Here is an 11,067-nt window from a genome sequence, read left to right as displayed (position 1 = left end):
AACAGTTACAAGGAGAGCACAGGGTTTCACTGTGTTCTAAATAGGATAACTGAGTCAGAACCAACGTGACGGCAGTACCTTACTCACACCACCACCACCAGCCACCCTGTCAGTAGGAAGTAATCCTTTGTAAGGCACATCCTTAGTAAGTAATGCCCAAGTCAGTGTTCCCACATTTCCTACTATTCTAATTTGTTTGCAATTTAATCAGGCTGGAACCTTAATAATATCATTCATTCTCAGTTTTCTTCCTAGTCCTGCTCCTTCGACATTAAGCCTGGATTTCTCTTAGAGCATCTTATCTACCTTTCTTACATCATCCAATCCTTCCTATCTATCACTGTCATATCACTCTTTTTAAAACATGTATTTCAACAGTCATAGACTCTTGATCAGAAATTATTGTTGTTAAAGTTTAGGAGTCCTCTAAACCTGGTTTTCAAATGAGTTATAATGGCATTTACAAGAGGGCTTCAAAAAGTTTGTGGGGAAAATTCTATTTTAATTACTTTTTTTTTCTTCACAAACTTGTCTGCGGGCTATACCAGAGCATGTACACAAGTACAGATAACTCATGACATGGAATCCAGGAACAAGAATGGGAGTAGTGATGCCAGGGCGTCGTGGAAAAGTGGGGAGAGGAGGGAAGGAAAGGAGAAACAATTGCAATGATCGATACCTAAGCACACACATGGGGATGAACAGAAACTGGGAGAAGGGAGACAGTAGTCGGTGTAAGATAAAAATATAATAAGGGGTCACAAGACAGGGGTGAGGGGGAGGAGCTGATAGACAGGGGCTCAAATAGAAAGTAAATGTTTAGAAAATAATGATGGCAACATATATACAAATAGGCTTGATGGAATTGATGTGTGGATTGTTGTAAAATCTCCCCAATAAAATGATCATTTCAAAAGGGGGACAGTGACAAGAAGGAAATGAGTTCATTTAAGAGTTTAGTAGAGATAGCTGCAAGTGTTGGTAGCATACATTATCCTCTCCCCCACCCCCAGCTCTTAGAAACCTGTGCTTCATACAACAAGGAAGCTGTTATAAGTTTTTTCATTCATTGTAAAGTGTACATAGTACAGTTTAATAAATAACTGGTGACAGTTGCCTTAAGAATTTGTAGTTAAGCTAGCTTTCTTGACCCAGAGAGGACAAGAGTGTCCAAGGCCTTTAGAAAGATTACCTAAACTAACTAAAAATGCATAGGCCATTATAATTACCAACCTGTAGTGCACAGCTTGAGATGTGGCCCTGTCTGCCCTCTGGCTTCATGATTGCCATGAAGCAGAGATCCATCATACTCCCAACCTCCATCTTAACTCTGACAAACATTGCTCACACACTACTTTGCTACTGGGGTGGATAGTGTGTTGTCATGGCTACACAGGAACACCTTTCCTCAGGCAGCAGCCAGTTTCCTGCTGTCGGTCTCCAGCCATGTGGACCCTTGGCCAATGCCTCTGAGCCAGGGAGCTCTGCCTCAGTTCCATGGACTCAGTGCTACTCCTATTCCGGTTCTTGACCTCCTTGCCTTTTCCTCTGGTGTTGGATGGTTCTGGTCTTAGACTCCACCACTTCAGACAAAGGTCTAGAGCAGCAGTTCTCACTTGGGGTCAAATGACCCTGTCACAGGGGCCGCCTAAGACCATTGGAAAACATATTTCCCACTGTCTTAGGAACTGAGACACTGTTTTTCATGTCCAGGCGGGCCTGCCCTCATGCAGATACGCCCACATACGAGTACCCGGCATGATGCCTGTTACCCATGCTACACCATGCTTCAAGACAGTTTCATTGATTTGTAATTGGAAATAAATATTTCACAATATATAATTACATATTGTTTTTGTGATGAATCACCATGCTTTCAATTTATCACAATGAAAATATATCCTGCATATGAGATATTTACATGATGATTCATAACAGTAGCAAAATTACAGTTATGAAGTAGCAACGAAAATAATTTCATGGTTGGGGGATCACCACAACTTGAGGAACTGCATTAAAGGGTCATAGCATTAGGAAGGTTGAGAACCACTGGTCTAGAACATGCTGCACTGGTTCTTCAGATGGTCCTGGGATTTCTCTCCCTGCCAAGATGGCTCATCCTTACAGCCAAGAAAGTGGCAACTGAAACTAACCAGTCTCCCCGTTAGTGTTACACATGACCTATTTGCATATTCCCATCGAGTCATTTGGTGAGGTACATAGACATGGTTACAAGAGCCATATTAGAAATTTCACTCCACCACATGAGGACAATGGTCCGTTTTGGAGATAGAAACCTGATGGAGGAGGGTGACATCTGAAAAACTGGGTCGTGAAAGAAAAAAATAACTAACGGGAGTTTTGTTTCTTTAAACTGCTAAGAACAGACACAACACTTGATCTTAGCCAAAAGGCCGAGAAGCAATGGGGAGTTTTGTTCTTTAAATTGAGACATATTAGAAGCAACCGCAGCCTGAGCATTGTAGTCGGCGCGTCTAGTGGTGCCTTCTCCCAGAGACTCCTTGTACCTCTTCAGCACAAAGCAAGGGCCAACCTGACGTAAGCTCTCCTGAGATGACCAAGGAGCCAGACTACAACCTGGAGACCATTGAGAACAAAGCAGAATCCTCCGTAGCCAAGCTTCCCAATGACCTCTCAGTCCTGCAAGTTTTCAGGAAGGCCGTGGTCCTGCCATGCAGGTGGAAGAGCAGGCCAGCAAGGAAACCGGCAGCAAGAAATAGCCCCAGCGATGACTACAAATAAATGTGAACATAAAGGAAGTGTCCCACAAGCTTTGTGAAGCTGCCTTGTCTATCTATCACACAACTTTTGCCTGTTAGGTTATGTACAGGATTAAGCCTTCTTGACAGAAATTACAAGAATCTGTTTACAGGCTCACATTCCATGATCCACGGAGTTTTTCCATCACCCCTATCCTCCACCCCCAACTTTCTGTATACTGACCCTAGTAACCACTAGTAAACTTTGATATCTTTTTTAAAAATTGAGACATATTACAGAGAAGATTAGAATTAGCACATAAGAAACATTTAAAATGTAGCACAAGTTATAAGAGCTAGGTGCAGATTCCAAGCAAGCAAAAAGCTAGAGAGCTTTTGTATGCGAAGAGATACAAAAAAAACCAAGAACCAAACAGCCCCACTGGGCTGAGTTTTCATGCTATCATTTTTTCCACTAGGCAAGCATTTAGCAACTTGAGCACCGGCAGCACCTCGCTCTGAGTTAGTGCACCAAGTGGCTTCATCTGGGAAGGTTCTCTGGTCACAGTGAATTTTTTTTCCATAAAAGCAGTTTCCCTTGAACCTCGTTTTTGTGATGACCAAATTAAGAAAACAGCATGTTGCTGTAAAATTTTGTTTCCTGCTCTGAAAAAAATGCGACAAAAACTGCTGTGATGTTTAACACAGCTTACAAGGACAGCGCTAATGGGAAAACTCAAGTGTGCAAGCGGTTTTCTTGTTTGGAAAAAAGGTGAAATTGTATTGAAGTCAAACCTCATATGAGCGTCCATCAACTTCCTGAATGGACAAAAATAATGATGGCAACATGGAACTCAGTGCATTTGGAGTTAGTTCCACCACGTCAGACTGTTAATCAAGCTTTGTATTTAGAGGTTCTGAAAAATAGCTTAACAGTGTGCAAACAAAAAGGCCTGATTTGTGGCAGACTGGTTTTGCTACCACGACAATACACTTGCTCACGCAGCCATCTCAGTGCACCAGTTTTGGGCAAAAAAAACCCAGCATACCTCTTGCCCCAGGCACCTGACTCACCTGGCCTCACTCCGTGGGACTTCTGTTGGTTTCCGCAGATGCAGAGGAAGATGAAAGGACAGCGATTTGATGATGTAGAAGACGTGAAGGAAAAAACAAGGGAGGTGCTCATAGCCATCCAAACAGACGAGTTTGAAAAATGTTTCCAAGAATGAAATCGCAGATTTAACAAAAGTGTAATGGAGAATACTTTGAAGATGATGAGGATGTTTTTGTAAAAAAATTTTAAATACATAGCTTTGAAAATTTGGGGGTTGGGGGTGCTCCCTTGTATATTTAATAACAGACCACACTCCTAAGAAAATTCCCTTTTGGGGAGGGAGGGGGAGGGAAAAAAGGAAAACAAGCTGATTCCAGGAACCCAAGTGGAAGGCAAATTTTGAGAATGTCGAGAGCAACGAATGTATAAGGGTGCTTTACTCAATTGATGTATGTATGGATTGTGATAAGAGTTGTATGAGCCCTAATAAAAAGATTTATTAAATTAAAAAAAAAGAAAACTCCCTTTCAACTGACTTGCTGTTCATAACAGATCCCATTCTGGAAGTGCTCATGATATGTCAGGTCTCACCACAGGGAGCAAACCAGAGGACCATGGCTCAGCCAAATTGTTAGAATTTTAACTCTTTGTCAAGTTGACATGATAGACCTCTTATGATATATTTACACCTAACGTGACACGACTGTTGTGTGTATAACAAATGCACTGGCCCCGTTTACATCTTTGCTTATGTAAGTGGACAAAACAAAAGTCCTGATACCAGAAAGAGTTATAACAATTTTAGCCCTCATTTCTACAACTAACCACATGTTCACATTTAGAACTACCTTCCACTGCCCGTTCCATGTTGCCTTTGCCCTCTGCACGCACCTCAGCTTGTTGTAGTCCTGCGCCTATGGGATGACTCAAACTGAAGCTGGAAGGGTGTGTGCCATGAGTAGTCATATTGAAATTGAGTTGTAGTTGTTTCATTGACTTTAATCACTGAACATGGTACTACTAAGAGACAACAAAGGAATCTAGATTTCAGACATATTCTTTTTCGCCTCCACTGTGTAATATCCATCCAATTTCCCCTCGGTAATCAGGATCAACTAAGCTACCCAATACAGTAACTCCCTTCTTTGCCTATTGATCCCAAACCAGGAGGAGCCCAAAAGGCCAGAAACCATTTTTTCCTTGCAGTGCAGTGGAGCCCAGGTGGGAGTATTTTGCCCTTTGGAACTAAGACTTCTGTTAGGGTCTCGTCCAGCGAGACCCTCACGCAGTGACCCGGAAGGGCAACGAACCTGTATGGGAAAAAGAAAGAGACATGGGGCAAGACAAGTGCTGATCAAGCCCGTTTATTTTGCCAAAACTCTGGGTATATATTCACAACAGAGAAGGAAGTGGGAGGCACATATTCCAATGAAGCACATTGTGTAACAACCGCACACTGTACAACACCCAATCAGTCACATGTTCCCAATAAGGTAAAAAGGGTGCGCAACAGTACTCAAAGACGTCGTGGTGATGTACGGGTGAACTTATCACGATGTTCCTAATATGGTATATCTGCAGTTCAATGGGTGCTCAGTACTTTGACTAATGGCAACAAGGTCAGTTATCGGAACTGCTCATGCTACAGTAGCTTGGAATGTGGGGGCGAAGTTGGGCAGGAAACATAGCCTTGCTGTTAGAAAGCGGCCAAGTTTCTGCTATGTGTCTGAGGCCAGGGTCTTAATGGCTATCGGCTCCCAACAGGTCCTCCTTTTTTGTTTTATGTATTTAGAAAATGAGAGATTCCCTTAGGGAGTTGTGCCTGTCTTAGGTTGCCAGGTGCGGCTCTGACCCTTACTCGTCTTCGGCTTCTGTGAACGCATCTTATCCATGTTAGGTGGAGGCGAACAAAGGCCTGTCTTAGGTTGGTGTCAGGGGCACCCAGTCTTACCCGTCATTGGCTATCCAACTCATCTCATAAGGGCGGAGGGTCTTACCGGTGACGCATACTCATCGTCAGATACCGAGCCATCCCGACTAATCATCTCAACGCGATGGTAATGGACCTGTATGGGCTTAGCCTGGATGGCCTCTATTTGTTGTTTGATAAAAGACATAAGTTTGTTAAAGATGACGGGCCCCAATGAAATTACGACAAGCAAAACAATTACCGGCCCTATAAAGGGGGCAATAAACGAAAATAACGGCAAAGACCACCAATTCATTGGTTTGAGCGAACTTGGGGGCGGATGTCTGAAATTAAGTAGTTCCTTACTGATCTTATTGAGATTGTTTACCCGCTCCTCAACTAATCCAGATTCATTAATATAGTAACAACATTCTTCTTGTAAAAACAGACAAGTACCCCCCTTATCGGCTGTAATAAGGTCCAGTGCGTGCCAATTTTGCAAAATAACTTGAGCTAAAGAGTTGATTTGTCGTTGGAGAGACGCCAGAGACTGTGCAGAGTCATCCAGAGCTTCTTGAAGGTGGGCGGCCAGATCATTGGTGGCGGTGATAGAATGTCCAAGTGCTCCTCCTCCAAAACCAACAGCGGCGACAGAGGAGGCCAATGAAAGGCCCAGTAAGACAGAGAGAAAAATAGCTCTTTTTGACTTGGAAAGGGGGTGAGGAGAAATTTTAGATTGAAATTCAGCAGTGGTATAAACAGTTAATTGGGGCACCAGAGTAACAGGCATACACCATAAGGAAGACGGAAGGGAAGCATTCAAATGTTTTGTGAGGGTATGATTACACCAAAAGAAAAAACCATGGGGCGCAACTGCTTCTGTTGTGAGAGTGAGAGAGTTATTACAAAGGGATGAGGACGGCGCGGAGTAACAAAATGGAACTTGGGTTGTGCCAGGAGGTAAATAAAGGGGAACATCATTGACAATTATAGGAGTTTGGGGAGGCGGGGTGGTGTTGGTATCAGAAATAGGGTTGGAGGTTGGGACTGCAGCAAGCGGGGGGGGCGATTGCTACGATTCTGATTCCAAGACAAGAGGTGAAGGTCCACATCTGTGAGTAGAAGGGTCTTCGGGCTAATATAAATTTGTTGAACCTGTAAAAACACAAAAAGAGAACTATCTCCCAGGGGGTTGACTCCTCCCTGGAGGGCATTACTTCAGGTTTATGGCCCATTGGTCTGACCAGTCTTTCTGGTAACCCTCTTGCTGCATTATGCTCTTGAGACTAGACACAAACGGAGCCTCTTCCCCAGATAAGCACTGGGTCCGGTCCGTGCCATGAATTGTTTATAGGATCTTTCCATTTTGCCATGGCAAACTGTGAGTTAGATTTAGGGTGCAAAACCAACCTGCAGCTGATTTTCCCGAATCATCAAGGCGTAAGAAATTGAGTATAAATAAGGCATGATTAAGAAGGTTCCGGGGGTTGCCTTTTGTAGGGTACCATTGTCCTGTTTTTATTTTTTCAATAGTAAGTTTTATTGTTAAGTTTGATCTTTCCACTACCCCCTGGCCTTGGGGATTGTACGGGATGTCAGTAACATGCTTTATAAAGAGTTTGGAACAGAATTCTTGAAAGGCTGCAGATGTGTAACCAGGGCCATTGTCTGTTTTTATTTGCTTAGGGGCCCCAAGTATAGAGAAACAGTGTAAAAGGTGAGCTATAACATGTTTGGTGGCCTCTATTTGGAGGGAGGCGACTATGAATCCACTAAAGGTGTCCACGCACACGTGAACATATTTTAAATTACCAAACTCAGAAAGATGGGTTACATCCATTTGCCAGATATCATTTGGCACCAATCCTTTAGGATTGACTCCCAAGTACGGTACCGGGAGATGGGTTACACCGTTGGAGCATTGTTTTACTATTTGTCTAGCTTGTTCCCTGGTTATTTTATACATTAGGCTAAAGTTCAAGCATTAATAATGTGTAAGGAATGGGTGGCGCGAGCCTTTTCAACGTTATTTGTGGAGGCAAAGGCGACAAAACGGGTGGCCGCATCACCAACCCTGTTGCCTTGGGATAAGGGACCGGGGAGGCCTGACTGGGCTCTAATATGACCAATGAAAAAGGGGGCTGTCCTGGCATGAATTGTTTTTGACACTCCAGGAACAAGACCGAAGTTTCAGCAGTCTTTTTTATTTGAGGAGCAGTTTCCAGCAAAGGAATGGAATGTGCCAAGTAAGCGCTATCAGTGTATATATTAAGGGGTTTGTCTGCAAATTGTGATAAAACACACATAATGGCCTTGAGCTCAACCAACTGGGCTAAAACGCAGTCAGTTTGAATTTTTGTAATTATGCCATTTACACAAAAGGCTGCAATTCCTGTTGAGGACCCATCAGTAAAAACTAAAAATGCATTGTTAAGAGGGTGTATTAACTACTTGGGTGCCTTGTTTAGGAGTTAATACTGTGTGGCAGGAGCAACAGATGTCCAGTCCTGCACTGCCTGCTGTTGCCATTGAAAGGGAGGCAAGGCTTGTGGGCGAGATGCCAGGTGCTGGGTCTGAGGGAGTTGGTGGCCTTGAGGGACAAACCTGATAGCCCCAGGGGTTTGTCTCGCAAAGGGCGCCCGGGGCTGGCCCCTGTACCGCAGACTGAGGGGACAAAGGACTTCCTTGAAAATCGGCCTTGGATCTGCATTCAGAAGCCCAGTGAAAACCACGTTTGCAGCGAGGGCAGACGGTGGACGGTCTCGGCCTTTCAGGGCGAGGAGCCCTAGGCGCTGGGCAGTCTTGGGAGATATGACCAGGCTGTTTACAGTTAAAACAGGTTTTTTGAGCAAGCGCAGCAGGGCTTTGGATTAGACCTTGAAGAGCAGCTCCTACGGCTAGTCCAAGGTTATGTGAGGGACCAACTCCTGCGCAGTATTTTATAAAGTCAGAAATATTGCCCGTGCGGCGGTGTGGGCGGAGAACATCCTGACAAATAGGGTTTGCATTTTCATAAGCAAGGTGTTTGATAAATTCACTTTCATTTTCATCCTTGCCAACAAGTCGCTCAGCCGCGGCCGTTAAACGGCTAATAAAATCACTATAGGGCTCCTCAGGCCCCTGCCGAATTTTTGCCAAAGAAGTGGTGGCGGAGCCCTTAGGGGGCAAGCGGCGCCAGGCCTTGAGGCCGGCGGTTTGAATTTGGGCAAGCAATCCGGGGGAGAATCTAGCCTGTTTGTTATTGGTGTCCTAAGGAGCAAGGCCCTTTAGTTTTTGAATAGTCCAATGCTTTGCCGTCCCCTTAGCCTCGGCATTGCGGCGTGCAACCTCCTTGCAGGTTTCTGTATATTCTGATTTCCAAAGAACAAAATCTCCTCCTGAGAGAACAGCACGGGCTAACATATACCAATCATTTGGAGTAAGCCACTTTTCAGTGGGGGACTCAAGGAGGGACATGGTATAAGGGGCTGTCGGGCCATAAAGGCACACAGCAGATTTTAACTCTTTTATGTACTTGAGGCTAATGCGGCGATATTGCTGATCTTTAGTGCTAGCCTCTTGCGGATTGTTAGTACTAACCTCCTCCTCCTCATCTCCACTATCAGTGCCTGATTGCTCATCAGAGTGATTTCCTTGTGTATCTGCTGCAGGTGAGTCATCACCATCTGGGTCGCTATCAGCGCCTGTAGTTTCGCTTTCGGCAGGCGCCCGCGATTCAGAGCGGGCGACTGGGAATGCAAGCGGAGTTTTAGAGGGCTTAATTTTGCCAAGCCTTGGAGCCCGAGAGGCGGGCGTTCTTTCTAACAGGGGGGCGGCGGCTCCCTGAGTACCGGGACAGACAGGTCTAATTTCCAGCTGTTGCAAAACATTTTGTAAAGACTGGAAACCTTCGCAACACGTTTTCGTGGCTTCATTTAAAAGTGCCCAATTATGAGGGGCATGCGTGATAGGAGCTGAGGCGGCAGCGGCAGGAACAGGGGCAGGCTTTCCCGGGATATTGTACGGCGGTGGCCGGCCAGAAAATCCCGATAAGGGAGGCCAATCGGGGTTATGATAACGCGCTGCCGCTTCTAAATCATCCCAATTAATTTCTGGGTCGGCGTTTCGTAGCGGATTTTGCGGGGCTGGAGTTTGTAAGGGCGCCTGCAAGGGCGCTTGAGGGTTATTAGAAGGAGGGTGATTTTTGTGTTCAGCGAGGGATGGGTAAAGTAATTTTGGAGGAGTTGTCTCTGTCTCGGAAACAATAGAAAGGGAATCCCGTTCTCTGGGTTTTTCTGGGGGAGGAATAGAAGGTGGAGGTGACAAACAAACAGACGGAGCTCCGGAGGAAGGTTTACTGCTCTTATATCCAGTTTTTAAATAATCATGCGACTGGGACACAACCTTAGAGATATCAGGGTGATAATGGTGAATTTGCAAAATTTCCCGTATCTAAGACCAGAGATTATAGGCATCAACAGGCATTTTAGAAGGCCCAAAAGAACAATAATAATCTTTTAAACAATCCCCTACCCGTAACCAACGTTTCTCGTCCATGGTTCCTTCCTGGGGAACCAAGGACACACATCTTCCAGCAAAAGAAAAATTTTACTAAATATATCTTTTTAACCCGAGTCCCACCTGTCTTAAGAGATGCTTTTAGTTCCTCAATGAATTGCTCGTGTGCGGACAATGTTTGTCCCATGATGTGATGCGCTGCTTTGCTTACCCTACGAGTGTCGATATCGCAGTGGGGCTGACTGCGTAGACCTCAATGCGAGTCACTTTCTGCGGCTCTGGCAGGGAGTAGGAGGGAACCGCAGCGGACTCAAACTGATCTCCGGTGCTTCTCAGAAGACGGAGATTTCACTGCTCAGAACGGCAGTTCCTTGGGGAAGCAGCGTCCAGGATCGAAGACCCCCGTCGGGCCCCACGTTTGGGCGCCAGTTGTTAGGGTCTCGTCCAGCGAGACCCTCACACGGTGGCCCGGAGGGGCAACGAACCTGGATGGGAAAAAGAAAGAGAGACATGGGGCAAGACAAGTGCTGATCAAGCCCGTTTATTTTGCCAAAACCCTGGGTATATATTCACAACAGAGAAGGAAGTGGGAGGCACATATTCCAATGAAGCACATTGTGTAACAACCGCACACTGTACAACAACCAATCAGCCACATGTTCCCAATAAGGTACAAAGGGTGCGCAACAGTACTCAAAGACGTCGTGGTGATGTACGGGTGAACTTATCACGATGTTCCTAATATGGTATATCTGCAGTTCAATGGGCGCTCAGTACTTTGACTAATGGCAACAAGGTCAGTTATCGGAACTGCTCATGCTACAGTAGCTTGGAATGTGGGGGCGAAGTTGGGCAGGAAACAAAGCCTTGCTGTTAGAAAGGGGCCA

At 45.2% G+C, this 11,067-nt stretch overlaps 1 pseudogene; it reads right to left on the bottom strand.

Annotated features, from left to right (window-relative positions):
• Positions 1 to 2,305: 2,305 nt before the first annotated feature.
• Positions 2,306 to 2,426, bottom strand: LOC142438080 (U2 spliceosomal RNA; annotated as a pseudogene).
• Positions 2,427 to 11,067: the final 8,641 nt, after the last annotated feature.

Source organism: Tenrec ecaudatus, chromosome 1 (genome assembly GCF_050624435.1).
Source record: "Tenrec ecaudatus isolate mTenEca1 chromosome 1, mTenEca1.hap1, whole genome shotgun sequence".
Lineage (NCBI taxonomy): Eukaryota > Metazoa > Chordata > Mammalia > Afrosoricida > Tenrecidae > Tenrec > Tenrec ecaudatus.
This window is presented reverse-complemented; position numbering and strand designations above follow the sequence as displayed.